Source organism: Chiloscyllium punctatum, unplaced genomic scaffold (assembly GCF_047496795.1).
Source record: "Chiloscyllium punctatum isolate Juve2018m unplaced genomic scaffold, sChiPun1.3 scaffold_121, whole genome shotgun sequence".
NCBI classification, from domain to species: domain Eukaryota; kingdom Metazoa; phylum Chordata; class Chondrichthyes; order Orectolobiformes; family Hemiscylliidae; genus Chiloscyllium; species Chiloscyllium punctatum.
Genome location: NW_027309855.1, coordinates 168149 through 195619, shown reverse-complemented (window position 1 = coordinate 195619; position 27471 = coordinate 168149). Strand labels below are relative to the sequence as shown.

Below are 27471 nucleotides of genomic sequence, written 5' to 3'. Positions count from 1 at the left end.
TGTGGATGGTCAATTCTGTTGTGAATAATCTTGTGGCCGGAGGCTGGTTAATACCGTGAATAATCCTGTGCCAGGAGGATATTCAATATTGTGTGTGAATAAACCTGTGTCCTGTGACAGTCAATGCTGTGTGTGAATTATCCTTGGACAGTGAATAGTCAATACCCTGTGTGAATAATCCTCTGGCCCATGAATGGTCAATACTGTGTGTGAAAAACCCTTGGCCTGAGGATTGCCAATACTGTGTGTGAGCAATCCTGTGGCCTGAGAATGGTCAAAACTATGTGCGATTAATCCTGTTGACTGGGGTTGTTCAATGCTCTGTGTGAATAATCCTGTGGTCTGTTAACGGTCTACGCTGTATGTGAATAATGCTGTGGACTGTGAATGGTGAATACTGTATGTGAATAATCCTGCGGTGCGTGGGTGGTCAATATTATTTGTGAACAATCCTGTGACCTGAGGATGGCCAAAACTCTGTGGGAATTGTCCTGTGGCCTGAGGATGGTCAGTTCTGTGTGGGAATAATCCTTTGGCCTGGGGAAGGTCAATACTGTGTTTGAATAATCGTGTACATGGTGAATGCTGAATATTGTGTGTGAATAACCCTTGGATGGTCATAACTGTGTGTGAACAATCCTGTGACCTGAAGGTAGTGAGTATTGTCTGTGAATAATCCTGCAGCCTGAGGGTGATCAATACACTGTGTGAACAATCCTGTGGCCTGAGAATGGTCAAAACTGTGTATGAATAAAACTGAGACCTGTAAATGGTCAAGACAGTGTGTTCATTAATCCTGTGGCCTAATGGTGGTCAATACTGTGTTTAAGTAATCCTGTGACCTGAGAATGTTTGTTTATTTTTTTTGAGTATCCCTGTGTACTGAGGATGGTCAACACTGTGTGGGAATAATCCTGTGGCCTGATGATGGTCAATACTGTATGTAAATAATCCTGGGAAGTATGAATGCTCAATACTGTGTGGGAATAATCCTGTGGCCTGAGAATGGTCAATACTGGATGTAAATATTCCTGGGAAGTATGAATGCTCAATACTGTGTGGGAATAATCCTGTGGCCTGATGATGGTCAATACATTATGTGAATAATTATGTTATGTGAGGATGGTCAGTATATTGGGTGACTAATCCTGTGGCCTGATGATGCTCAGTACCTTGTGAAAATAATCCTGTGGCCTGAGGATCATCAATACTGTGTGTGAAAAATCCTGTAGCTTGAGGTAAATCAATACTGTATATGAATAATCCTGTGTCCTGATAATGATCAATACCGTGTGTGAATAATCCTGTGGTCTGAGGATGGTCAATACTGTGTGTCACTAATCCTGTGGCCTGTGAATCATCAACACAGTGTGTGAATAATCCTGTGCCTTTAAAGTGACAAGGCAGTGGGTTCAAAAATCCTGTGGCCGTAGACTGGTCAATACTGTGTGCAAATAATCCTGTGGCCTGTGAACGGTCAATACTGTGTGTGAATTATCCTTGGACAATGAATGGTCAATACTGTGTGTGAATAATCCTCTGGCTGTTAATCATCAATACTGTGTGTGAATAACTCTTAGCCTGAAGATGGTCAAAACTATGTGATTAATCCTGTTGCCTGTGGTTGTTCAATACTGCGGGTGAAAAATCCTGTGGCCTGTGGATGGTCATTTCTGTTTGTTAATAATACTGTGTCCTGAGGATGGTCAATACTGTGTGTGAATAATCCTGTGCACTGCGACTGCTCAATACTCTGTATGAATAAACCTGTGGCCTGAGAGTAGTCAATAAAGTGTGGGAATAATCCAGTGACCTAAAGATAGTCAATACTGTGTGTGAATAAGGCTGTGGCCTGTGAATGGTTAATACTGTGTGTTAATAATCTGTGGCATGTGGATGGTCAATACTGTTGTGAATAATCTTGTGGCCGGAGGCTGGTTAATACAGTGTGTGAATAATCTTGAGGTCTGATGATGGTCAATACCGTGAATAATCTTGTGCCCTGAGGGTGTTCAATATTGTGTGTGAATAAACCTGTGGCCTGTGACGGTCAATGCTGTGTGTGAATTATCCTTAGACAGTAAATTGTCAATATTGTGTGTGAATGACCTTTGGCCTGAGGATGGTCAATACTGTGTGTGAACAATCCTGTGGCCTGAGGGTGGTCAAAACTGCGTGTGAACAATCCTGTGGCCTGTGAACCATTAATACTGTGGTCTAATAATAATAGTATGGCCTGTGGATGGACTATACAAAGTGTTGAATAATCCTGTGCAATGTGAATGCTCAATACTGTGTGTGAATAACCCTGTGTACTATGAATGCTCAATAATGTGTGAGAATAATACTGTGGCCTGTGCATGGGCAATACTGTCTGTGAATAATCCTGTGACCTGTAAGTGGTCAAAACCGTGTGTTCATTAATCCTCTGGCCGGAGGATGATCAATACTATGTGTGATTAATCCTGTGTCCTAAGAATTTTGAATATTGTTTGTGAATATTCCTGTGGCCGGAGGTTGGTCAATACTGTGTGTGATTTATCCTCTGGCGTGTGAATCATTAGTACTGCGTGTGAATAACCCTTGGCCTGAGGATGATCAAAACTGTGTGTGAGTAATCCTGTGGCCTAAGAATGATCAATACCATGTGTGACTAATCCTATTGCCTGAGGTTGTTCAATCCTGTGTGAGAATAATCCTGTTACCTGTAAATGGTCAATGTTTGTGTGAATAATCCTGTGGGCTGTGAATGGTCAATACTGTGAGTAAATAATCCTGTGGACTGAGGATGGTCAACACGATGTACAATTAATCCTTTGGACTGTCAATGGTCAATACTGTGTGTGCATAATCCTGTGGCCTGAGGGTGGTCAATATTGTATGTGAATAATCGTCCGGCCTGATGATGGTCAATGATGTGTATGAGTAATCCTGTAGCCTGTGAATCATCAATACTGTGTGGGAATAGACCTTTGCCTGATGATGGTCAATACTGAGTGTGAATAATTCTGTGCGCTGTGACCGCTCAATACTCTGCGTGAATAAACATGTGGCCTGAGTGTAGTCAACACTATGTTTTAATAATCTGTGGCCTGTGCATAGTCAATACTGTTTGTTAATAATACTGCATCCTGTGAATGGTCAATACTGTGTGTGAATAATCCTGTGGCCTGAGGGTAGTCAATACTGTGTTTGGGTAATCCTGTGACCTGTAAATGTTCAAGACAGTGTGTTCAAAAATCCTGTGACCATAGGCTGGTCAATACAGTGTGTGAGGAATCCTGTGACCCGAGGATGGTCAATACTGTGTGTGTGGATACTCCTGTGGCCTGATAATGATCAATACTGTGTGGGAATAATCCTGTTGCTTGAGGATGTTCAATAATGTGTGTGACTAATCCGGTGGCCTGATGATGGTCAATGCTGTGTGGTCATAAGCCTGTGGCCTGTGAATCGTCAGTACTGTGTATGAGTAATAATGTGGCCTGTGGATGGTCAATGCTGTGTGTTAATAATCTGTGGTCTCTGCATGGTCATTTCTGTTTGTTAATTATACTGTGGCCTGTGCATGGTTAATAGAGTATGAATAATTCTGTGCGCTGTGAATGCTCAAAACTGTGTGAATAATCCTGTGTCCTGAGGACGGTCAATACAGTGTGTGAATTATCCTTTGGCCTGTAATTCGTAAATACTTTATGTAAATGCTCTTGTGGGCTGAGGGTGGTCAATAGTGTGTATGAAAAATCCTGTGGCCACTGACGTGGTGGTTTTGGATGAGCAACTGGTTGATCCTCTCCCTCCAATGTCCCACCCTATCTCTCTGCAAACCCCTCCAACTGCAGCAGTCTGTACTGGCTTTGTAATACCGTTCAGACCCTGACCCCTCTCTGTAACACTCTCACCACCTCCAGCACCTTCACCTCTCCCTGTTCCTGTCACGTCATTAAACCCTGATAATGATTCCCGTTCCACCTGCCCTCTTCCTGCTCGCAGACCCTTTGCAATCCCTTTAAAACTTACTCTTAAAGCACGCTCTCACTTCTGGATTTTAAGCACGTTTTGCTGATCTTGTTTGCCTCATAATCTAATATGATCCATTTTGTCCTGAGTGAGGGACAGGAGTGAGTTTCTTGTTGAGGTTTTGTCTGTTTTGATGGAATGTACTTTTTTTGAGTGATTTACACTGTTCCTTCAAATGTTTTCCACTGTTCATTTACAGATACATGTTCCAGTCTGTTTAGCCTATTTACCTTGGTCACTTCTCCTGTCAAATGTACGCAATTGGCTATTTTTGTTTTTCATTGTAACTTGTCCTTTCTGTGATTCACTCTAAAACTTTATATTTCTTTAAACTGCACTTTATCACAATTTCCCGGAGGATCTCTCCAGGTGACATTACTCATTCACTAAGTTTCATCACACAACCATCGATCTGACATAGTTATGTCCCTAGCTAATTGCACAATGTATTATTCAAAGAAACACTGAAAAAAAAAATTATCTGTACTTCCCTTCCACTATCACTGTTGCCAGTGTGATTTTCCCAGATTATGCGAATATTGAAGTTTCCCAAAATTATCACAATACCTTTGTTAAAAAATTCCAATTAATTCCTGTTTAATGCAGTAATGTGCAATGAAATGCTGTTCGGTGGCTAAAAGTGTTCTGCTGTTTCTGTCCTTGGCAAGTAGTAGCCAGAATTTACATTCAGACTGACTCTACTTCATGATCTGCGGCCAAATGCTTTCTCTAAAATGCCTTTGTTATCCATTATAGTTCTCGTTGCGCATTTTGCCTGAGTTTCTGCAAGGTTGTGAGCTATTGAATACTTATGTTCACCTTTTGTTCGCCCTGTAACCATGTCTCCCTGGTGTCTAAATTTATTTTATCTCCGTGTCAGAAATCCATCTACCTTATTGCAGAGACCTTGTCCATGCGAAAAAAAAGACAATTTACTCTTTCCCAAAATGTCCTGTCACATACCTATTCTCTGATGTACAGGTTAAGTTAAACTCTGTCCCTTTCGGTTCCTTTCTGCTTGTCTTCAGCCAAATTCCCATGCTGTTCCGATGCGTCATCTTTTCTCTTTGGATTTGGAAAGCTCCTTTCACCTGAACCCTGTCCCGGCATCCTCTCTGTCAGTTTAAAGCCCTGTCCATAAACCTACCGACATGATTGGCCAGGACACTGGTCCCAGCGCGGTTCCAGTGGGTCCATCCTAATGGATTATTTTTTTAAAAATCAGGTATGGGATGTGGGTGTCTCTGGCTGACCAGCCTTTCTTGTCCAGCCCGAGCTGCCATTGAGCTGAGTAGCTTGCTCAGCCATTTCAGAGAGTAATTGAGAGGCAAACACTTTGCTGTGGTTATGTAGTGCAGAGCTGAAAATGTGTTGCTGGAAAAACTCAGCAGGTCAGGCAGCATCCAAGGAACAGGAGAATCGACGTGTCGGGCATAAGCCCTTCTTCAGGAATGTAGTGCAGACCATGTTAGGATGGGCAGATGTCCATCTCTGAAGGACAAGTGTACGGGTTTTTTGTACATCAGCAATGATCTCACACTTACATGTGGATTGTTAATTACTATTTTTAAAATTATTGATTTCAAATTCCACCATTTCTGATGGTGGGATTCAAACCTTTCTCCCCTGTACCTTAGTTGAGGTTTTGGATACGTGCTGTAGTAATACCACTCGGCCATCCCCTCACCTGCTCAATGGTTGCCCATCCCTGAACACTGACACCAGTGCATCATGAAGCTAAACCCGTTTTTCTGACACAATTGTTTGATCTTGATAACTTGCTGCACTCTGGTGATATCACTCAGTCTCTCTCCATATCCTTTACTGTATGGGTCTAATTGCTGCCTCTGTCAGTGTCTCTCACTCAGAATCTCCAGATCCTGAGCCAACAGAATTCTCCACTCCAGAGAGACGCAGCAGCACAGGCCAGGGATGGAAACTGAGATTTTCCAGATCCCTGTGGGACACAGTGCCATTTTCTATGTGTAACCCTCACAGCATCAGTCTAATTTAACATTCTGTCTATCTCTCTGTCTCCTACATGTACTCAGGAAGGTCCTGACTCAATAGACTTCCCAACTGCTGGGTGTCTCGTCAATCATCACATTGAAGATGGTTGGTCAGCCAGAGAGACAAAGAGCAGGGGGATCTGGAGCCTTCAATAAATCCTGCAGGAAGGTAAGATCATTAACAGTGCACAGAGCAGAGAGCAATGAGAGGGCTCCAAACATCAGCTAACAGGACATGACATAGATACAGTGCTGGATGGGGAGCACAATACAGACATACCCCAGGCTCAATCCCTGCCCATAATGTAAGGTCTGTTGTACTAAGACTAACCACACTGTAACACTGAATCTATGTCATATCTTGGTGACCAACGTCTTCAATAATATTTAAAATCCTATAACAGTTGCTATCTTTGTAACCTCCTCCCTTCCTTATAGTCACTTCACTAATTTGAAGCATACTGCACTCCAGCCTACCATTCCGATCACTGTAACTTGCTTCAGTGTCTACAACATGTCTTATCTCAGTAGTCTCCTCCTCTTTAACTGGATACAGAGTCATGTAGCACGGAAACAGAACCTTCACTCCAACTCATCAATTCTGACCATGATTCTTAGACTAAATGTGTCACATTTGCCTGCATTTGGCCCTTATCTCTTCAAACCTTCTCCTCTCCATGTATCTCCCCAAATGTCTTTTCCATGTTGTAATTGTCCACGTTTCTCCATGTGGCCCTGGCAGTCCGTTCCGTCTATGTACCATCCTCTGTGGATAATGTTGCCCCTCAGCTCCCTCTTTAAATCCTTGCTCTCTCACCTCCTGTTTATACCCTCTAGTTTAGGACTCACCTACCCTTGGCTTTTCACCTTACTGAGGCCCCGCATGGTTTTATAAACCTTTATAAGGTCAATCCGTATCCTCCTCTGCCTAAGGCAAATATTTAGGTCAATGTTACACATGTCTCCAAATCATATCAAAGCTCTGGACAATGAAGGAAAGTGCGTCATACTGCTTTCACCGCCCTGTCCAACTGCAATGTCACTTCCGAGGAACAATGTAACTGCAGCCCTTGGTGTCTCTCTGTTCGACAACACTGTCCAGGGCCAAACCATTAACTGTGTTAGTCCTCCCTGGTTTGTCTCAACAAAACCCAACACCATACGTCAACTGCATCTTTCATTCCTTGATCCACTGGCCCCGTTGTTCAAGAGCCCCTTTGATAACCATATTCACTGCACACGACGCGATTAATTTGATCATCTGCAAACTTACTAACAATGACTCCCATATTCTCAATCAAATCGTTTATGTAGATGATACATATCAGTGGACCCAGCCCCGATCCTTATAGTACTCCTCTGGTCACAGGCCTCCATTCTGAACAACAATCCTCTCCCACCTCCCTCTGTCTCCTACTGTCAAGCCAATTTTGTATCCAGTTGGCTAGCTCTCCCTGATCCCATGTGATCTAACCTTCTGAACCAGTATATCATGCTAAACCCTGTCAAAGGTCCTGCTGACTTTAGTGTAGACAATGTATGGTCACCACTTCAACAAAAGCAATCAAGTTAGTGAGACCTGACTTTGTACACACAAAGCTGTGCTGACTATCTTTCATCAATCCTTGCCTTTGCAAATGCATGTAACTCCTGCCTGGCAGAATCACTTCCACAACCTACCCATCACTGACCTCTGGCTAATTGGTCTTTAGTTCCCTAGCATTCCATCAGTGTTTCTCAAATAATTGACCAAAACTATATTCTTGTCAGAGTTGTACAGCATGGAAACAGACCCTTCAGTTGGTACTAAACATAATTTCAAACTAAACCCATCTCAGCTGCCTGTTGCTGGCCCATATCCCTCCAAACATTTCCTATTCCCGTACTTAACCAAATGTCTGAAAAACGTTGTTATTGTACCCACATCCACCCCTTTCTCAAGAAGTTCATTCCACACTCAAACCGCCCTCTGTAACAATTTGACCCTCATGTCGTTCTTTTGAAGATCTCTCTCCTCGAACATTAAAAATGTGGACCCTTTTCTTGAGACTCCCCCATCCTGGGGAAAATGCAGCTACCGTTAATGCTATCTAAATCTCTCATTATCTTATAAACTTCTATAAGGTCACCTCTCAATCTTGAGGCTCCTGCCATTTTTCAGAACTCAAGCCTTCCATACTCAACAACATCCTGGTAAATCTCTTCTGAACCCCTTGCAGCTGAATAATATCCTCCCTATAACTGGGTGACCAGAGCTGGACAGAGTGTTGCAGAAGAGGCCTCACTGATATTGGTACAATCACAACATGACGTCCCAAATCCTACACTCAATGGACTGAGCAATAGTGTGTTTGTTCTCCCTCGCTGTGTGTGTGCGTGTCCCTCCCTTGCTGTGTGTGTGTGTGTGTGTGTCCCTCCCTCGCTGTGTGTGTGCCTGTCCGTCCTTTGCTCGGTGTGTGTGTGTGTGTGTGTGTGCCTGTCCCTCCTTTGCTCGGGGTATGTGTGTGTGCCTCCCTCGCTGCGTGTGTGTGTGTGTGTGTCTCCCTCGCTGTGTATGTGTGAGTTCCCCCCTTGCTCTTTGTGTGTGTGTGTGTGTGTGTGTCCCTCTTGGTGTGCGTGTGTGCTTGGCCCTCCCTCGTTGTGTGTGCATGTGTCTCCCCCCTCGCTGCGTGCGCGTGTCCCTCTCTTGCTCTGTGTGTGTGTGTGTGTGTGTGTGTGTGTGTTTGTGTGTGTCCATGTCCCTCCCTGGCTGTGTGTGTGTGTGTGTCCCTCTCTTGCTGTGTGTCTGTGTTTGTGTGCTTGAGCATGTGTGTGTCCATCCCTCGCTGTGTGTACGTGTCCCCTCTTGCTGTGAGTATGTGTGACCCTTTTACAGTTAATGTGAGTGTCCTTCCCTTGGTGTGTTTGTGTGTGTGTGTGTGTCCCTCCCTTGCTTTGTGTCTGTGTGTGTGTGTGTGCGTGTCCCTCTCTTGCTTTGTGCCTGTGTGTGTGCGCGCCTCTTGCTGTGTGCATACGTGTCACTCCCTCGCTCTGTGTGTGTGTGTGTGTGTCCCTCCCTTGTGTGTGTGTGTGTGTGTGTGTCCCTCCCGTGTGTGTGTGTGTGTGTGTGTCCCTCCCTTGTGTGTGTGTGTGTGTGTCCCTCCCTTGTGTGTGTGTGTGTGTGTGTGTGTGTGTGTGTGTGTGTCCCTCCCTTGTGTGTGTGTGTGTGTCCCTCCCTTGTGTGTGTGTGTGTGTGTGTGTGTGTGTGTGTGTGTGTGTGTGTGTCCCTCCCTTGCTTTTTGTGCGTCTCCCCACCATTGTATGTCCGCATCGCCCCTCGCTGTGTGAGTGCCTGTCCCCCCTGGCTGTGTGTGCGTGTGTCCCTCCCTCGTCATGTCTGTGCGTGTCCCCTCCCCCTGAGTGTGCGTGCCCCTTTGCAATTTCTGTGCACATGCCCTCCCCCTCGCCGTGTGTCTGCTTGTCCATCCTTCCCTGTGTGTGTGCGTGTCCCTCCCTTGCTGTTTATGTGCGTGTCCCTCTCTCGCTCTGTGTGTTTGTGTACATCCCTTCCTCGCTGTGTGTGTGCATGTCCTTCCCTCGCTCTGTGTGTGTGTGTGTGTGTGTGTGTGTGTCCCTCCCTGGCTGTGTGTGTGTGTCCCTCCCTGGCTGTGTGTGTGCATGTCCTTCCCTCGCTGTGTGTGCATGTCCCTCCCTGGCTGTGTGTGTGTGCGTGTCCCACTCTCACTGTGTGTGTCTGTGTTTGTGTGCTTGCGCATGTGTGTGTGTCCCTCCCTCACTGTGTGTGTGTGTGTGTGTGTGTATATGTATGCATTTCAATTCCTCACTGTGCCTGTGTGTCCCTCCCACGCTGTGTGCATGTGTGTGTCCCTCCCTCACTTTGTGTGTGTGTCCCTCTTGCTGTGTATGCGTCTCACTCCCTCGCTGCGCGCGTGTGTGTGTGTGTGTGTGTGTGTGTGTGTCCCTCCCTTGCTCTTTGTGTATATCCCCCTTGCAGTATGAGTGCATGTCCCCCCTTGCTGTGTGTGCGTGTCCCTCCCTCACCGTGTCAGTGCGTGTCCCCTCTACTGTGATTGCCCCCTCTCACTTTCTGTGCACATTTCCTCCCCCTCGCTGTGTGTGTCCCTCCTTCCCTGTGTGTGTGTGTGTGTCCGTCCCTCGCTGTGTGTGTTTGTGTATGACCCTCCATCGCTGTGTGTGTGCATGTCCTTCTCTCCCTCCTGTGTGTGTGTGTGTGTGTGTGTGTGTGTGTGTGTCCCTCCCTTGCTCTTGTATATATCCCCCTTGCTGTGTGAGTGCATGTCCCCCTTTGCTGTGTGTGCGTGTGTCCCTCCCTCGCCGTGTCTCTGTGTGTCCCTTTCACTTTCTGTGCACATTTCTTCCCCCTCGCCGTGTGTGTGCTTGCCCCTCCTTCCCTGTGTGTGTGTTTGTGTGTGTGTGTGTGCATGTCCCTCCCTGGATGTGTGTGCGCCTGTCACTCACTTGCTGTCTGTATGTGTCCGTCCCTTGTGTGTGTGTGTCCCTCCATTGCTCTTTATGGATATCCCCCTCACTGTGTGTGCGCATCTCCCCTCGGTGTGTGAGTGCATGTCCCCCCTTGCTGTGTGTGCGTATGTCCCTCCCTTGCTGTGCCTGTGCATGTCCCCTCTCGTTGTGTGTGCGTGCACCCTCTCAATTTCTGTGCACATGTCCTCCCCCTCGCCGTGTGTCTGCTTGTCCCTCCTTCCCTGTGTGTGTGCGTGTCCCTCCCTCACTGTGTGTGCGCGTATCCCTCCCTCGCTGCGTGTCTCAGCACGTCCTTCCCTCGCTGTGTGTGTGTCCCTTCCCCCCCGTTTGTGTGTATGTGTCACATCCTCACAGTCTGTGTTTGTGTGTGTCCCCTTCACTGCACGTCCCTTACTCGCTGTTTGTGTGTGTGTCACTCCATCGCGTTATGTGTATGTGTCTCTCTCTCTCACTGTGTGTGTGTGCATGTCCCTCCCTCGCTCTGTGTGTGTGTGTGTGTGTGTGTGTGTGTGTAAGTGTGTCTCTGTCCCACGTTGTGTGTATACATGTCCCTCCCTTGCTCTGTGTATGTGTGAGATCCCCCCCCTTGCTGTCTGTGTGTGTGTCCCTCTTGCCGTGTGTGTGTGTGCGTGGCCCTCCCTCACTGCATGTGCATGTGTCTCCCCCTCACTGTGTGTGCGTGTCCTCTCTTGCTCTGTGTGTGTTTGTGTGTGACCCTCCCTCGCTGTGTGTGCATATCCCTCCCTGGCTGTGTGTGTGCGTATCCCTCTCTTGCTCTGTGTGAGTGTGTGTGTGTGTCCCTGAAGATGTGCACGTGTGTGTGTGTCTCACCCTCGCTGTGTGTGCGTGCGTGTCCCTCCCTCGCTGTGTGTGTGTGCGTGTGTCTCCCCCTCACTGTGTTTGCGAGTGTTCCTCTCTTGCTCTGTGTGTGCATGTTTGTGTGCGTGTGTCTCTCCCTCGCTGTGTGTGTGTCCCTCTCTCGTTGTGTGTGTCTGTGTTTGTGTGCTTGCGCATGTCCCTCCCTCACTGTGTGTGTGTCCCCCACTTGCTGTGAGTATGTGTGTCCCTCTTGCAGTGTATGTGTGTGTCCCTCCCTCGCTGTGTGTGTGTGTGTGTCCCACTCTCGCTGTGTGTGCGTGTCCCTCCCTCGCTGTGTGTCTGTTTGTATCCCCTTAACTGTGTGTATATGTTCGTGTCCCACCCTCGCTTTGTGTGTGTGTGTGTGTCCCTCTTGCTCTGTGTGCGCGTGTCACTCCCTCGCTCTTTGTGTGTGTGTGTGTGTGTGTGTGTGTGTGTCCCTCTTGCTCTGTGTGCGCGTGTCACTCCCTCGCTCTTTGTGTGTGTGTGTGTGTGTGTGTGTGTCCCTCTTGCTCTGTGTGCGCGTGTCACTCCCTCGCTCTTTGTGTGTGTGTGTGTGTGTCCCTCCATTGCTCTTTGTGTATATCCCCTCACTGTGTGTGCGCTTCTCCCCTCGCTGTGAGTGCATGTCCCGCCTCGCTATGTGCGCGTGTCCCTCCCTTGCCTGTGCGTGTCCTCTCTCGCTGTGCGTGCATGTCCCCTCTCAATTTCTGTGCACATGCCCTCCCCCTCACCGTGTGTGTGCTTTTCCCTCCTTCCCTGTGTGTGTGTGTCCTACCCTTGCTGTGTATGCAGGTGTCCCTCCCTCGCTGTGTGTGTACATGTCCTTCCCTCGCTGTGTTTGTGTGCCCCTCCCACGCTGTGTGTGCATGTCCTTCCCTCCCTCGCTCTGTGTGTGTGTGTGTGTGTGTGTGTCCCCTTCCCTCCCTCGCTCTGTGTGTGTGTGTGTGTGTGTGTGTGTGTGTGTGTGTGTGTGTGTGTGTGCGCGCGCGCGCTCCTCCCTCGGTGTGTGCGTGCGCGTGTCCCTCCCTCGCTCGCTGCGTGTGTGTATGTGTCCCTCCCTCGCTGTGTGTCTGCGGGTAACCCCCTCACTCTGTGTAGTGCGCGTGTCCCTCCCTCGCTATGTGTGTGTATGTGTCCCTCCCTCGCTGTGTGTCTGCGGGTAACCCCCTCACTCTGTGTAGTGCGCGTGTCCCTCCCTCGCTATGTGTGTGTGTGTGTCTCTCCCTCGCTGTGTGTCTGCGGTAACCCCCTCACTCTGTGTGTTTGCGTATCGCTCCCTCGCTGTGCGTGTCCCTCCCTTGCTGTGTGTGCACGTGTCCCTCCCTCGCTGTGTGTGTGTGTATCTGTGCGTGTCCTTCCCTCGCTTTGCGTGTGTGTCCGTCCCTTGTGTGTGAGTGTGTGCCCACCTTGCTGTGTGCGTGTGTTCCACTCTTGCCATGTCTGTGTGTCCTCTCTCGCTGTGTGTGCGTGCCCCCTCTCAATTTCTGTGCACATGCCCTCCCCCTTGACATGTGTGTGCTTATAGCTACTTCGCGGTGTGTGCTTGTCCCTCCTTCGCGGTGTGTGCATGTCCCTCCCTTGCAGTGTATGTGCATGTCCCTCCCTCACTGTGTGTGTGTGTGTGTATTCCCCTCACCATAAGTGTGTGTGTTTGTCCCTTCCTCACTGTGTGTGTGCGTCTCTCCCTTGCTCTGTATTTGTGTTTGTGTGTGTGTGTGTCCCTCCTTCGCTTTATGTGTGCGTGTCCCCGTCCCTCGCTGTGTGTATGTGCGCATCCCTCCCTCGCTGTGTGTGTGTCCCCCTCCCTCGCCATGTGTCTGTCTGTATTCCCCTCACTGGGTGTGTGTTTGTGTGTCCCTCCTTCGCTTTGTGTGTGTGTGTCCCTCCCTCGCCGTGTGACTGTGTGTATGTGCGTGTCCCTCCATCGCTCTGTGTGTGTATGTGTGTATGTTTGTGCGTGTCCCTCCCTTGCTTTGCGTGTGTGTACCCCCTCTCAATTTCTGTGCACATGCCCTCCCCCTCGCAATGTGTGTGCTTGTCCCTCCTTTGCTGTGTGTCCCTCCCTCGCTGTGTGTGTGTGTGTGTGTGTGTGTGTGTGTGTCTGTGTCTGTGTCTTTGCTGTGTGTCTGTGCTTGTCCCTCCTTCGCTGTGTGTGTTTGTCCCTCCCTCGTTGTGTGTGCGTATCCCTTTCTTGCTGTGTGTATGCGTGTCCCTCCCTCGCTGTGTTTGTGTGCGCGTCCCCCCCTTGCTGTTTGTGTGCGTGTCCCTTCCTTGCTGTGTGTGTGTCTCTTCCTCATTGTGTGTGTGTGTGTCCCTTCCTCGCTGTGTGTGTGCGTGTCCCCCTCGCTGTGTGCGCGTGTCCCTCCTCGCTGTGTGTGTGCATGTCCTCCCCTCGCTGTGTCTGTGTGTGTGTGCGGATGCATGTCCCCCCCCCCTTCGCTGTGTGTGTGTGTGTGTGTGTGTGTGTCCCTCCCTTGCTTTTTGTGCATATCCCCACCATTGTATGTCCGCATCGCCCCTCACTGTGTGAGTGCCTGTCCCCCCTGGCTGTGTGTGCGTGTGTCCCTCCCTCGTCATGTCTGTGCGTGTCCCCTCTCCCTGAGTGTGCGTGCCCCTTTGCAATTTCTGTGCACATGCCCTCCCCCTCGCCGTGTATCTGCTTGTCCATCCTTCCCTGTGTGTGTGCGTGTCCCTCCCTTGCTGTTTATGTGTGTGTCCCTCTCTCGCTCTGTGTGTTTGTGTACATCCCTCCCTGGCTGTGTGTGTGCATGTCCCTCCCTGGCTGTGTGTGTGTGCGTGTCCCACTCTCACTGTGTGTGTCTGTGTTTGTGTGCTTGCGCTATGTGCGTGTCCCACCCTTGCTGCGTGTGCGCGTGACCCTCCCTCGCTGTGTGTGTGTCGCTTCCTCGCTGTGTGTGTCCCTCCCTCGCTGTGTGTCTGCGTGTATCTCCCTCACTGTGTGTGTTTGCGTGTCGCTCCCTTGTTGTGTGTGTGTGTGTGTGTGTGTGTGTGTCCAAAATTTGCACCTTCAGTGAATCAGCCATCATAAGTTGACTGTGGTATTCAGGAATGTGTGGTATAAGTAAGTTCACCACGAGAAATGCAGGGTTTAATGTATAGGTAGAGGGGTGGGTCTGGGTAGGATGCTCTTCAGAGGTTTGGAATGGACTGGTTGGGCCGAATGGCCTGGTTCCACACGATGGCGATTCTATTCAGGTTATTGTCCAGCCCTGTCAACCATCCCCGTCTCTTACACCTGGCTTTATCCCCAATATTCTCCTTAACACAGTAATCTCCTCCAGACTCTAAAACACTCCTTGCCGATGTAACCTTCTCCAGTCCTGACAAAGATCGATATGTCTGTCACCTCTTCCTGCTTTTAGAACCCTCCCTATAACTATTCCCATTTGGTACAGCACTCCCAATCATTGTTCCCTCTTGAAACTCCCATAAACCTTTGTATCTCTGAAAACTCATCTGGACTGTCTCAACTTCCCTTTGACAGTTACATGCTGAGACCTGCGCTATATCAGTGAAGTAATTAAGTCTTGGTAACACTCACTGTTATAACCTCCCTCCTGCCTTACAGCACTGAGGATCTGTAGAAGGTCTTTTCAAACCGACAGCCATCTCTGTGTCTGTAATCTCCTCCACTCCCTATAATACATTCTCTCTGAGCTCCTCTGTAGTCCACTAAACACTCCCTAACACTGTCTGTATCATTGTAACCTTCTCCAAAAACACAACCTTCCCTATCTGTGTAAATCCCTACACCGGTCCCTATCCCTCTCAGCTCCGTCTAACAATACAACCCTCCATGTCTGTGTATTCACCTTCAGTCTCTACTCACCTCCCTATCTGTGTAACCTTCTCCATGTATTTTTGCTTCAGTCTCTTCAACTGTCTCTATCAGTGTAACCTCTTCCAGACGTGAAAACTCTCCTCTTTCTGACTTACTCAGACCCCACACCCCTCACTATCTATAACCTACTCCTGTCTGAGAAACCTACCTCTGCAAATTGCTCCAACTCTTCAATTCTCCATAAGCTCCTGCAGCTCTTACATCCCTCCCTATCTACCAAATCTCTTCCATTCCCTAAACACCAACAGTCTGTGGAGACCCGACCACCATCCCGATCAGTGTAATCCTCTCAGGTCTCTGCAGTAATCCTGATCTGTCGAACTCACTCCATTCCTGTTCCTCTCTCAATCCAGTCCCTACAAAACCCACTATCTATTTAACACCCTCCTGTCACTATCACCCCCATGTCAATGTAAGCTCCTCCTGTGTCTCCACCATCTACCCATCTCCGTAACCTTGTCCAGCTCTTACACCACTATCTGTTTAAACATCACCCTCCTCTACAACTTCCTCCTGTTTGTGCTATGCTCCCTTATCTGTGAAACTGTCTCCAACCAAAATTGTTATCCCAGTCTCTGAAAAGAAATCCAGATTCCACGGCCTCCATAACCCCCAGAACCTAAGCCTTCCTATGTCTATAAACGTCTTCAGTCACGACTCCCCTGTATATCTCAGTTTGATCTTCCAGTCGATACAAAGCTCTTTATCTCTGTAATCTGCTCAGCTCCCTAAAACAGTCCCTGTCTGTGATCCAGCCCTGGCCTACAATCATCCTTATCCCTGTAAACTTCTCCATCCCTCCCAACATTCCCATCTCCATGAACCCCAGTCAGCCCTACAGCTCTCCACATTTCTGTAACCTCCTGTGGGTCTATGGTCCTCCTTCCCTGTGAAACCACCTCCAGTCCCCACACCCCTCCCAATCTGGGTCCTCTGCTCCAGATCAGACCATTGCTGTCTCTGTAAACACCTCCACTCCTGCCAACTCTTCCCATTTGTGTAACCTCGTTCAGACCCCATACTCTCCAGCTTCCTGAATCCTCTTCCTGCATTGCAATCAAAACCACATGTTTTTGTAAAATCCTCCAGTGCTTACACTCTCCCCAACTCAGTAACCTTTTGCGGTCCTAACAAAGCACCTAAACTATGAAACCTCTCATTTCCCTACAATTCTCCCTCCCTCCCTCTTCAAATGCCTTCATCACCATGAGACCTCACAATTACTAAAGCCTCCTTTTGGCACTGCAACCCTCCTAATATCTGCAAAATCCTCGTGTCCTGATATCCCTCCCTATCTCTGTAACTCCCTCCACCCTCCAGTGTCATTCTGGGGAACATGGCAGAGGAGAGAAGATTTGTAGTGTCTGGACCATGTTACGGAGGTAGAATTCTGGGCATTACAGATTTGGCCGAATGTCTGTGGTGTGCAGATTATTGGCGAGGACTCTAAAGAAAGGATTTACGACTACTTGGAAAACCATAGTTGAATTAGCCACAGTCAGTATGGGTTTGTGAGGGGTCAGGTCATGCCTCACAAACCTTATTGAATTCTTTGAGGATATGACAGAATATGTTGATGGCTCATTCAAAAAAGAAGGAAAATTGGGATACAGGGAAATCTGTCTGTCTGGATACAGGATTGGATGGCCCAGAGAAGACAGAGGGTGGCAGCAGATGGACAGTATTGAGCCTGGAGCTCAGTGACCAGTGGGGTTCTGTAACAATCGGCTCTGGGACTCTGCTCTCTGTGATTTTTGTAAATGACTTGGATGTGGATGTTGGAGAGTGGGTTAGTAAGTTTGCCAATAACATGAAGGTTGATGGAGTGGTGGGGAATGTGGAGGGCTGTTGTAGGTTGCAATGTGACATTGACAGGACGCAGAGCTGGGCTGGAAGTGACAGATGGAGTCCACTCTGGAAAAGTGTGAAGTGATTCATTCTGGAAGGTCGAATTTGAATCCAGAATACAGGGTGAAAGGCAGAATACTTGGCATTGTGGAGGAACAGAGATCATGGGGTCCGTGTCCATAGATCCCTCAAAATCGCCACGCACGTTGGTAGGGTTGTTAAAAAGGCATATGTTGTGTTGGCTCCCCTTAGAAGGGGATTGACTGTAAGAGCCGTGAGGTTTTACCGCATCTTTATAGCGTCCTGGTGAGACCACACTTGGAATACTGTGTTCAGTTCCTGTTTACAGGAAGGATGTGCAAGTTTTAGAGAGTGTACACAGGAGATTTACCAAGATGCTGCCTGCAATGGAGGGCATTTCTTGTGGAGAAAGGTTGAGGGAGCTAAGGCTTTTTTCATTGGAGTGAAGAAGGAGGTGGGGCGACTTTGTGGAGGTGAAAAAGATGATGAGAGGCACAGAGAGAGTGAATAGTCAGAGACGTTTCCTCCTATGGCATAAATGGCTATTACAAGGCGGCATAATTTTAAGGTCAATGGAGGATGGATAAGAGGATAGAAAATGGTAGGTGGTTGGATGGACTGCCAATGGTGGGAGTAAAATTAGACACATCTGGGACATTTAATAGACTCTTGGACAGACACATGGATAATAGTAAAATGAAGGGTATGTAGTTATTTTGAGCTTACAGTTGGAGAAAAGGTTGGCATGAAATCATGGCCGAAGGGTCTTGGGCTGAACTGTTCTGTGTTCTGTGTTCTGTCTGGTAAACTGGGTAATAAGCTCAGATCAGTGTAAAAAAGGATATGGCATTCAGGAGGAGGTAGTGAACTGGATACAAAATTTGCTTGATGGTAGGAGACAGAGAGTGGTGGGAGACATGTTGTTTTTCTGACTGGAGGCATGTGACCAGCGGTGGAGTGGGTCCTGTGTTGTTTGTCATTTGGATAAATGGTTTGGATGGAAATATTGGTTTCCTGGTAAGTAATTGTTTAGGGTGTCACTGAAATTGGTGGGAAAGTGGACAGTGAAGAAGGTTATCTATGATACAACAGGATGAACAGTCCTGCTGGGATAGTGGGCTGAAGAATAGCAGATGGAGTTTAATTAGATAAAGGTGAGGTGTTCCATTTTGGTGAAACAATCCAGGGTGGGACTTGTACAGTTAATGTTCGGGCCTGGGTGGTGTTTTCAGTCAGAGACCCAGGGATGCAGGTACACAGTTCTTTGAATGTGGTGTCCCAGGTAGACAGGCTGGTGAAGCAGGTGTTTGGGATGGTTACCTTCATTGGGGAGAGCATTAAGAGTAAGAGTTGGGATGTCATGTTGTATCTGTAAAAGACATTGGTGGGGCCACCATTAAAACATTGTTTATCAGGAGGAAGAACTCATCTAGTTCACTAACCACCTTTAGGGAAGGACATCAAATATTCTAACCTGGTCTGGCCGACATGTGACTCCAGACCCACAGCAATATGGCTGACTCTGAGCTACCCTCTCAGTAATTAGCAGAGGGGTCAAATACCGTTGTTCCAGGCAGTGACACCCACATCCCATGAATGAATATATAAAAATACCTATGTCTCTCCCTACCTCTGCAAATCCCTCCAGCTGCAGCAATCCGTCCTGGCTTTGTCACACCCTGACCACTCTCTGTAACACTCTCACCATCTCCAGCACCTTCACCTCTCCCTGTTCCTATTGTGTCAATAAACCCTGACCATGGTTCCCCTTCCCACAGCCCTCCTCCTGCGAGCAGACCCATTGCAATCCATTAACATTTACTCCGAAAACACTCTCTCACTTCAGGATTTTAAGTCCTTTTTGGTGATCTTCTCAGCCTCATAATCTAGTATGTTACCTTTTGAACCTGAGTGAGGGATCAGTGGGAATTTCTTGCTGAGGTTTTTACTGTTTCAATGGAATGTCGTTTTGTTGAGTATTTTACACTGTTCCTTCAAATGTTTTCCACTGTTCATTTACAGGCACATATTTCAGTCTGTTTAGCCTGTTTACCTTGGTCAGTTCTCCTCTCAACTTCATGTCATTGGCTATTTTTGTTTCTAGTTGTAGCTTGTCCTTTCTGTGATTCACTTTAAAACTTTGTTCATTTAAAGTGCACTTTATCACAATTTCCCGAAGGATCTCTGCAGGTGACATTACTCATTCACTAAGTTTCATTACACGGTCGCTCTGCGATTGTTATGTCCCTTAACAGTTGCACAATGTGTTTTTCAAAGAAACACTGAAAAAAAATTAACCGAACTCCTCTTCCAATATCAATGCTGTCCGTGTGATTGTCCCAGATTATACAAATATTGAAGTTTTACAAAGTTATCACAATACCTTTGTTAAAAAATTCCAATGAGTTCCTGTTTAATGCAGTGACGAGCCATTAAATGCTGTTCGGTGGCTAAAACTGTTCTGCTGCTTCTGTCCTTGACAAGTAGTAGCCAGAATTTACATTCAGACTGACTCTACTTCATGATCTGAGGCTAATTGATTTCTCTGTAAAGCCTTTGTTATCCATTATTGTTAGCGTTGCCCATTTTGCCTGAGTTTGCACAAGATTACGAACCACTGAATATTTTTGTTTACCCTGTATCCATGTCTCCCTGGTGTCTAATTCTCTTTTATCTCTGTGTCACAAATCCATCGACCTTATTACAGCAACGTTGTCCGTTCAAAACAAAAACAGAATATTCTCTCTTCCACAATTTTCTGTCACAAACCTATTTGCTGATGTACAATTTTAATTAACCTCTGTCCCATCCTGTTCCTTTCTGCTAGTGTTCAGCCACATTCCCAGGCTATTCCATTGCTTTACCTTTTCCCTTTGGATTTGAAAGCTCCTTTCACCTGCATTCTCTCTGTCAGTTTAATTCCCTGTCCATAAACCTACCGACATGATTGGCCAGGACACTGGTCCCAGCACGGTTCCAGAGGGACCATCCGAATAGTTTCTTTTAAATCAGGTATGGGATGTGGGTGTCTCTGTCTGACCAGCCTTTCTTGCCCAGCCCTCGTTGACCTTGAGCTGAGTGACTTGATCGGCCATTTCAGAGGGTAATTGAGAGGCAAACCCTTTGCTGTGGGGATGTTGTGCAGACCACGTGAGGATGGGCAGATGTCCTTCTCTAAAGGACAAGTGTTTGGATTTGTTGTACATCAGTAATGGTTTCATACTTATTTGTGGATTGTTAATTATTATTTTTAAAATTATTGATTTCAAATGTCTCCTTTTCAGATGGCGGGATTCAATCCTGTCTGCCCTGAACATTAGCTGAGGTTTTGGATACATTCTCTCGCAATAATACCACTCGGCCATTACTTCACCTGCTCACTGGGTGCTCATCCCTGAGCACTGATACCAGGGCATCATGAAGCTAAACCCATTCTTCCGACACAATTGTGTGATCCTGACATCTTCCAGCAATCTGGGACTATTACTTAATATCGCTCCATTTTCCATATCTCTGTGGGACTCAGTGCCATTCTCGATGTGTAACCCTCACTGCATCTGTTTAATTTCCCATTCTGTCTATTTCTCTGTCTCCTGTGGGTATTCAGGAAAGTCCTGACTCAATAGCCTTCCCAGCTGCTGGGTGGGTCGTCCATCACCTCATTGAATGCAGTTGGTCTGCCAGAGAGAGACAAAGGGAAAGGAGATCTGGAGCCTTCAATAAATCCTGTAGTGAAGTAAGGTCACCCACAGTGCACAGAGCAAAGAACAATGAGAGGGATCCAAGCATCTGTTAACACAACATGACACAGATACAGTGCTGGAGGGGAGTACAGTACACACACACACCCCAGGCTCAATCACCACCCCAATGTAAGTTCTGTTATATTAAAACTCACTACAACAGTGTATCTATGGCATGTCTTGTGGTCCAGTGTCTTCAATAATTTTAAATTCCTATAACAGATCCTATCGCTGTAACCTCCTCCCTTCCCGATAGTCCCTCCACATATTTTAAATGTACTTCATTCCAGACCACCATCCCTATGCCTGTAACTTGGTTCAGTGTCTACAACATGCCTTATCTCGTTTGCCTTCTCCTCCAATAATGTAAACACAAGGACTGCAGATGCTGGAAACCAGAGTCTAGATTAGAGTGGTGCTGGAAAAGCACGGCAGGTCAGGCAGCATCCGAGGAGCAGGAAAATGACGTTTCGGGCAAAAGCCCTTCATCAGGAACAGAGGCTGGGAGCCTGCAGAGTTGGGAGGTAAATGAGAGGGGGGTGGGGATAGGGAGAAAGTAGCATAGAGTACAATAGGTGAATGGGGTGGGGAAGAAGGTGATAGGTCAGAGTGGAGGATGGGGGAAGGTAGCAAAGAGTACAATGGGTGAATGGGGGTGGGGATGGGGGTGATTGGTCAGAGACGAGGGTGGAGTGGATAGGTGGGAAGGGAGATAGGCAGGTAGGACAGGTCATGGGGGGCTGAGCTGGAAGGCTGGAGGTGGGGAAATGAGGAAACTGGTGAAGTCCACATTGATGCCCTGGGGTTGAAGTGCTCCGAGGCGGAAGGTGAGACGTTCTTCCTCCAGGCGTCAGGTGGTGATGAAGCAGCGGTGGAGGAAGCCCAGGGCCTGCATGTCCTCGGCAGAGTGGGAGGGGGCGTTGAAATGTTGGGCCACAGGGCAGTGGGGTTGATTGGTGCGGGTGTACCAGAGATATTCCCTAAAGTGCTCTGCTAGGACGTGTCCAGTTTCCCCAATGTAGAGGAGACCGCATAGGGAGCAACGGATACAATAAATGATATTGGTGGATGTGCAGGTAAAACTTTGGATGTGGAAGGCTCCTTTGCGGCCTTGGATGGTGGTGAGGGGAGAGGTGTGGGCGCAGGTTTTGCAATTTCTGCAGTGGCAGGGGAAGGTGCCAGGAAGGGAGGGTGGGATTTTGGGAGGGGTGGACCTGACCAGGTAGTCACTCAGGGAACGGTCTTTGCGGAAGGCAGAAAGGGGTGGGGAGGGAAATGTATCCCTGGTGGTAGGGTCTGTTTGGAGGTGGCGGAAATGTCGGCGGATGATTTGGTTTATGCGAAGGTTGGTAGGGTGGAAGGTGAGCACCAGGGGCGTTCTGTCCTTGTTATGGTTGGAGGGGTGGGGTCTGAGGGCGGAGGTGTGGGATATGGACGAGATACGTTGGAGGGCATCATTAACCACGTGGGAAGGGAAATTCCGATCTCTAAAGAAGGAGGCTATCTGGTGTGTTCTGTGGTGGAACTGGCACTCCTGGGAACAGGTACGGCGGAGGTGGAGGAATTGGGAATACGGGTTGGCAAATTTGCAGGCGGTAGTCTCGGAAGAGGTGCAATCGAGGTAGCTGTGGGAGTCGGAAGGTTCATTAAAAAATGTCAGTGTCAAATCGGTTGTCATTAATGGGGATGGAGAAGTCCAGGAAGGGGAGGGAGGTATCAGAGATGGTCCAGGTAAATTTAAGGTCAGGGTGGAAAGTGTTGGTGAAGTTGATGAATTGCTCAAACTCCTCAAGGGAGCACGATGTGGCGCCAATGCAGTCATCAATGTAGTGGAGGAAGACGTGGGGAGTGGTGCCATTGTAACAACGGAAGATGGACTGTTCTGCGTAGCTAACAAAGAGACAGGCAGAGCTGGGGCCCATACGGGTGCCCATGGCTACCCCTTTGGTCTGGAGGAAGTGGGAGGATTTGAAGAAAAAATTGTTAAGTGTGAGGACAAGTTCAGCCAAACGAATGAGAGTATTGGTGGAAGGGTACTGTTGTGGACATCGGGAGATGAAGAAACGGAGGGCTTGGAGCTCCTGGTCATGGAGGATGGAGGTGTAGAGGGATTGGATATCCATGGTGAAGATGAGGCGTTGGGGGCCAGGGAAACAGAAGTCTTGGAGGGGGTGGAGGGTATGGGTGTTGTCTCGAACGAATGTGGGTAATTCCTGGACTGGGGGATAGGACAATGTCGAGGTAGGCAGACATGAGTTCGGTGGGGTAGGAGCATGCTGAGACAATGGGTCGGTCAGGATGGTCAGGCTTGTGGATCTTGGGAAGGAGGTAGAACCGGGCAGTGGGGGATCCCGGACAATGAGATAGGAAGCTGTGGGTGGGAGATCTCCTCCTGAGGTGATGAGGTTCTGTCTGCTCTGGGAGATGATGGTTTGGTGATGGGAGGTGGGTCATGGTCGAGGGGGTGATAGGAGGAGGTGTCTTCGAGTTGGCATTATGGCTTCAGCAGTGTAGAGGTCAGCGCACCAGACTACCACTGCACACCCTCTATCTGCTGGTTTGATGATGCGGTCGGGAGTGGAGCAGAGGGAATGGAGGGCTGCACGTTGTAAGGGTGAGAGGTTGGAGTGGGGGAGGGGGGAGATAGATTGAGGCGGTTAATGTGTCAGCGGCAGTTGCAAATGAAGAAATCGAATGCAGGTAATAGGCCAGCACGGGGTGTCCAGGTGGATGGAGTATGTTGGAGGTGGGCAAAAGGGTCCTTGGAAGGTGGGTGGGAGTCTTCATTGTAAAAGTAAGCTCTGAGGCGGAGGCGGTGGAAGAAGTGTTCGATGTCACGGCGTGTATTGAATTAATTGACGTGTGGACGGAGGGGGATAAAGGTGAAGACTTTGCTGAGGACTGATCATTCGTCCTCAGTGAGGGCGGGGTCAGGGGGAATGGTGAAATCTCGGCAGGGCTGGGAGCTGGGACCAAGCGTAGGTGTGGAGCTGGGGGAGGCGACGGAGCCTGTTACTGGAGAGGGTGTGGTGTTAGGGGGAATAGGGATGGAGTCATGAGCAGGGGTGGTGTTCCCCTCAGGGTTCTGGGGGCAGGGATTGTGACAGTGAGACCTTGGGGGGGTTGTCAGCAGAATGCAAGTGCGCGGCGTTGGTGGGGGCGGAAGTGGTGGCAAACACGGCAGTGGGGCGGGGGGCATGGAAGTCACTGAGTGTGTGACATTCGCGATGATGTGAGGGGCGGAAGTGATATCATTTGTGGTGTGTGAGGAATTGTGAGGGGCAGAAATGGCATTTACTTTATGTTAACCAATAATTTCCTGTCACAAATCTCTTTGACAATGTCGTATTTTAATTAAACTCAGTCCCTTACTGTTTCTTTCTGTTGGTCTTCATCCACATCTCCATCGTGTTCCAATATTTCAACCTTTCTCTTTGGACTTGGGAATTTCCATTCACGTCAGACCTGTCCCCCTTCACATCTGTGTCCATTTATAGCACACTGCATAATCCTGATACCTGGGGAGCCTATCTCAATAAAATAGCTCAGTCTTCCCTGAGTACTTGTAACAGTGCTCACTGGTCAGAACCACTTCTGATGTTACCATTGTGTGATCCTCACACTGCTGATATCACTCAGTCTCTCTGCATGTGATATCCCTTACTTTTGGGTCTAATTGCTACCTCTGTCAGCGTCTCCCGCTCTTGCAGCTCCTCCAGATCCTGAGCCACTCCAGAGGGACGCAGCAGAACAGGCCAGGAATGGACATTAGGAATTTCCAGATCTCTGTGGGATTCAATGCCATTCTCCATGTGTAACATTCATGCATCAGTGTAATTTTCCATTCTGTCTATTTCTCTGCCTCCTGTAGGTATTCCTGATGTCCCTGATTCAGCAGAATTCCCAATTCCTGTCTCGTACATCACCACATTGAAGACGGTTGGTCAGCCAGCGAGATGGAGAGGGAGATCTGGAGCCTTCAGTAAATTCTGCAGCCGGTAAGATCACTCACAGTAAACAGCACAGGGAGGAGTAAGTGGATTTTAATTCAGACCCTGAGGGCATGATGTAGGAACAATGCTGGGCAAGGAACATGAGAAAATTCTCAGGCTTCATTATCACCATCTTGTCTGTAAATTCATCTGTTCCACAGAACCCTCCCTATGTCTGTCAGTTTCTCCATTGTCTGTTTCATCGATACCACTTCCCCTATCTCTATCAGCCCCTACAATACTGCCTATCCCTGTAAGCTCCTCCTACCACTACAACTCTCCAAGTTTCTGCCTTTGTCATTAATCCCGGGTTCTGTCACATCTCTCCTTAACTGAAGAAAAACAACTCTTCAGTTCCTTAAGCCACCCTGGTCAGTGTAGTCCTTTCCAGATCTGAGAAACCTCCCTGTCTTTGTGACTTTTTTGAACTCCTACTACCTTCATGATCTCTGTAACCTTCCCGTCACGACAACAAAAAAGCCCTGTACCTTAGTAACCTCCTCCAGCTGTAAGACTCCTCCTTGTCTCTGGGCACAGTGCAGAGTGACCCTGCTTCTCTCATAAATTAGTTTCTGCATTTCTAATGATGATTATGAACTCTTCCTGTTTCTGAAATGCAGTCAGTCTCTGTAAACTCTGCTGGTCCCAAATGATGTAATTTCCTACGATAACTACAAACCTTTATGCCTTTAACCTCCTCCAGATGCAATCACACAGTTTATCTCTATAACCTCCATGAGTGGTGGAGTCATAGAAATGTACAGCACGGAAACAGACCCTTCGGTTCAACCTGTCAATGCCGACCAGATATCCCAACCCAATCTAGTCCCACAGGCCAGCACCCGGCCCATATCCCTCCAAACCCTTCCCATTCCTATACCCATCCAAATGCCTTTTAAATGTTGCAGTTGTATCAGCCTCCACCACATCCTCTGGCAGCTCGTTCCATACACGTACCACCCTCTGCTTGAAAAAGCTGCCCCTTAGGTCTCTTTGATATCTTTCCCCTCTCACCCTAAACCTATGCCCTCTAGTTGTGGACTCCCCAACCCCAGGGAAAAGTCTTTGTCTGTTTATCCTATCCATGTCCCTCATAATTTTGAAACCTCTGTAAGATCACCCCTGAGCCTCCGATGCCACAGCCCCAGCCTGTTCAGCCTCTCTCTGTAGCTCAAATCCTCCAACCCTGGCAACATTCTTGTAAATCTTTTCTAAACCCTTTCAAGTTTCACAACATTTTTCTGATAGGAAGGAGACCAGAATTGTACAAAATATTCCAACAGCGGCCTAACCAATGTGCTGTACAGCCGCAACATGACCTCCCAACTCCTGGACTCAATACTCTGACCAATAAAGGAATACATACCAAACGCCGCCTTCACTCTCTTATCTATCTGCGATTCCACTTTCAAGGAGCTATGAACCTGCACTCCAAGGTCTCTTTGTTCAACAACACTCCCTAGGACCTTACCATTACGTGTATAAGTCCTGCTAAGATTTGCTTTTCGAAAATGCAGCACCTCGCATTTATCTGAATTAAACTCCATATGCCACTTAGCCCATTGTCCCATCTGGTCCAGATCCTGTTGTAACCCTCTTCGCTGTCCACTACACCTCCAATTTTGGTGTCATCTGCAAACTGTAGCTCTTATGCTCTCATCCAAATGATTTATGTAAATGATAAAAAGTAGAGGGCCCAGCACTGATCCTTGTGACACTCCACTGGTCACAGGTCTCCAGTCTGAAAAACAATCCTCCACCACCACTCTCTGTCTTTTACTTTTGAGCCAGTTCTGTATCCAAACGGCTAGTTTTCACTGTATTCCATGAGATCTAACCTTGCTAATCAGTCTCCCATGGGGAACCTTGTCGAATGCCTTACTGAAGTTCATATAGATCACATCTATCACTCTGCCCTCATCAATCTTCTTTGCTACTTCTTCAAAAAATCACTCGAGTGTGTGGGACATGATTTCCCACATACAAAGCCATGTTGACTATCCCTAATCAGTCCTTGCCTTTCCAAATTCATGTACATCCTGTCCCTCAGGGTTCCCTCCAACAACCTGCTCACCACTGAGTTCAGGCTCATCGGTCTATAGTTCCCTGGCTTGTCTTTACCACCCTTCTTAAACAGTTGCATCACGTTTGCCAACCTCCAGTCTTCCAGCACCTCACCTGTGATTATTGATGATACAAATATCTCAGCAAGAGGCCCAGCAATCACTTCTCCAGCTTCCCACAGATTTCTCGGGTACACCTGATCAGGTCCTGGGGGGTTATCCACCTTTAACCGTTCCAAGACATCCAGCACTTCTTCCTCTGTATCTGAACATTTTGCAAGATGTCACCATCGATTTCCCTACAGTCTATATCTTCCATATCCTTTTCCACAGTAAATACTGATGCAAAATATTAATTTAGTATCTCTCCCATTTTCTGTGGCTCCACACAAAGGCCGCCTTGCTGACCTTTCAGGGGCCCTATTCTCTCCCTAGTTACCCTTTGTCCTTAATATATTTGTAAAAACCCTGTGCATTCTCCTTAATTCTATATGCCAGAGCTGTCTCATGTCCCCTTTTTGCCCTCCTGATTTCCCTCTTTAGTATACT

General features: G+C 47.9%; 1 long non-coding RNA gene across 2 annotated transcripts in view; it reads left to right on the top strand.

Annotated features, from left to right (window-relative positions):
- LOC140471568 (uncharacterized) overlaps positions 1-27471 on the top strand; it is a 92652-nt gene that overhangs the window by 32140 nt on the left and 33041 nt on the right. For both annotated transcript variants that reach the window (XR_011957105.1, XR_011957104.1), the window contains exons 3-4: positions 6072-6198; positions 24739-24865. This is a non-coding gene — a long non-coding RNA (uncharacterized lncRNA). The remainder of the gene's footprint in view (positions 1-6071; positions 6199-24738; positions 24866-27471) is intronic.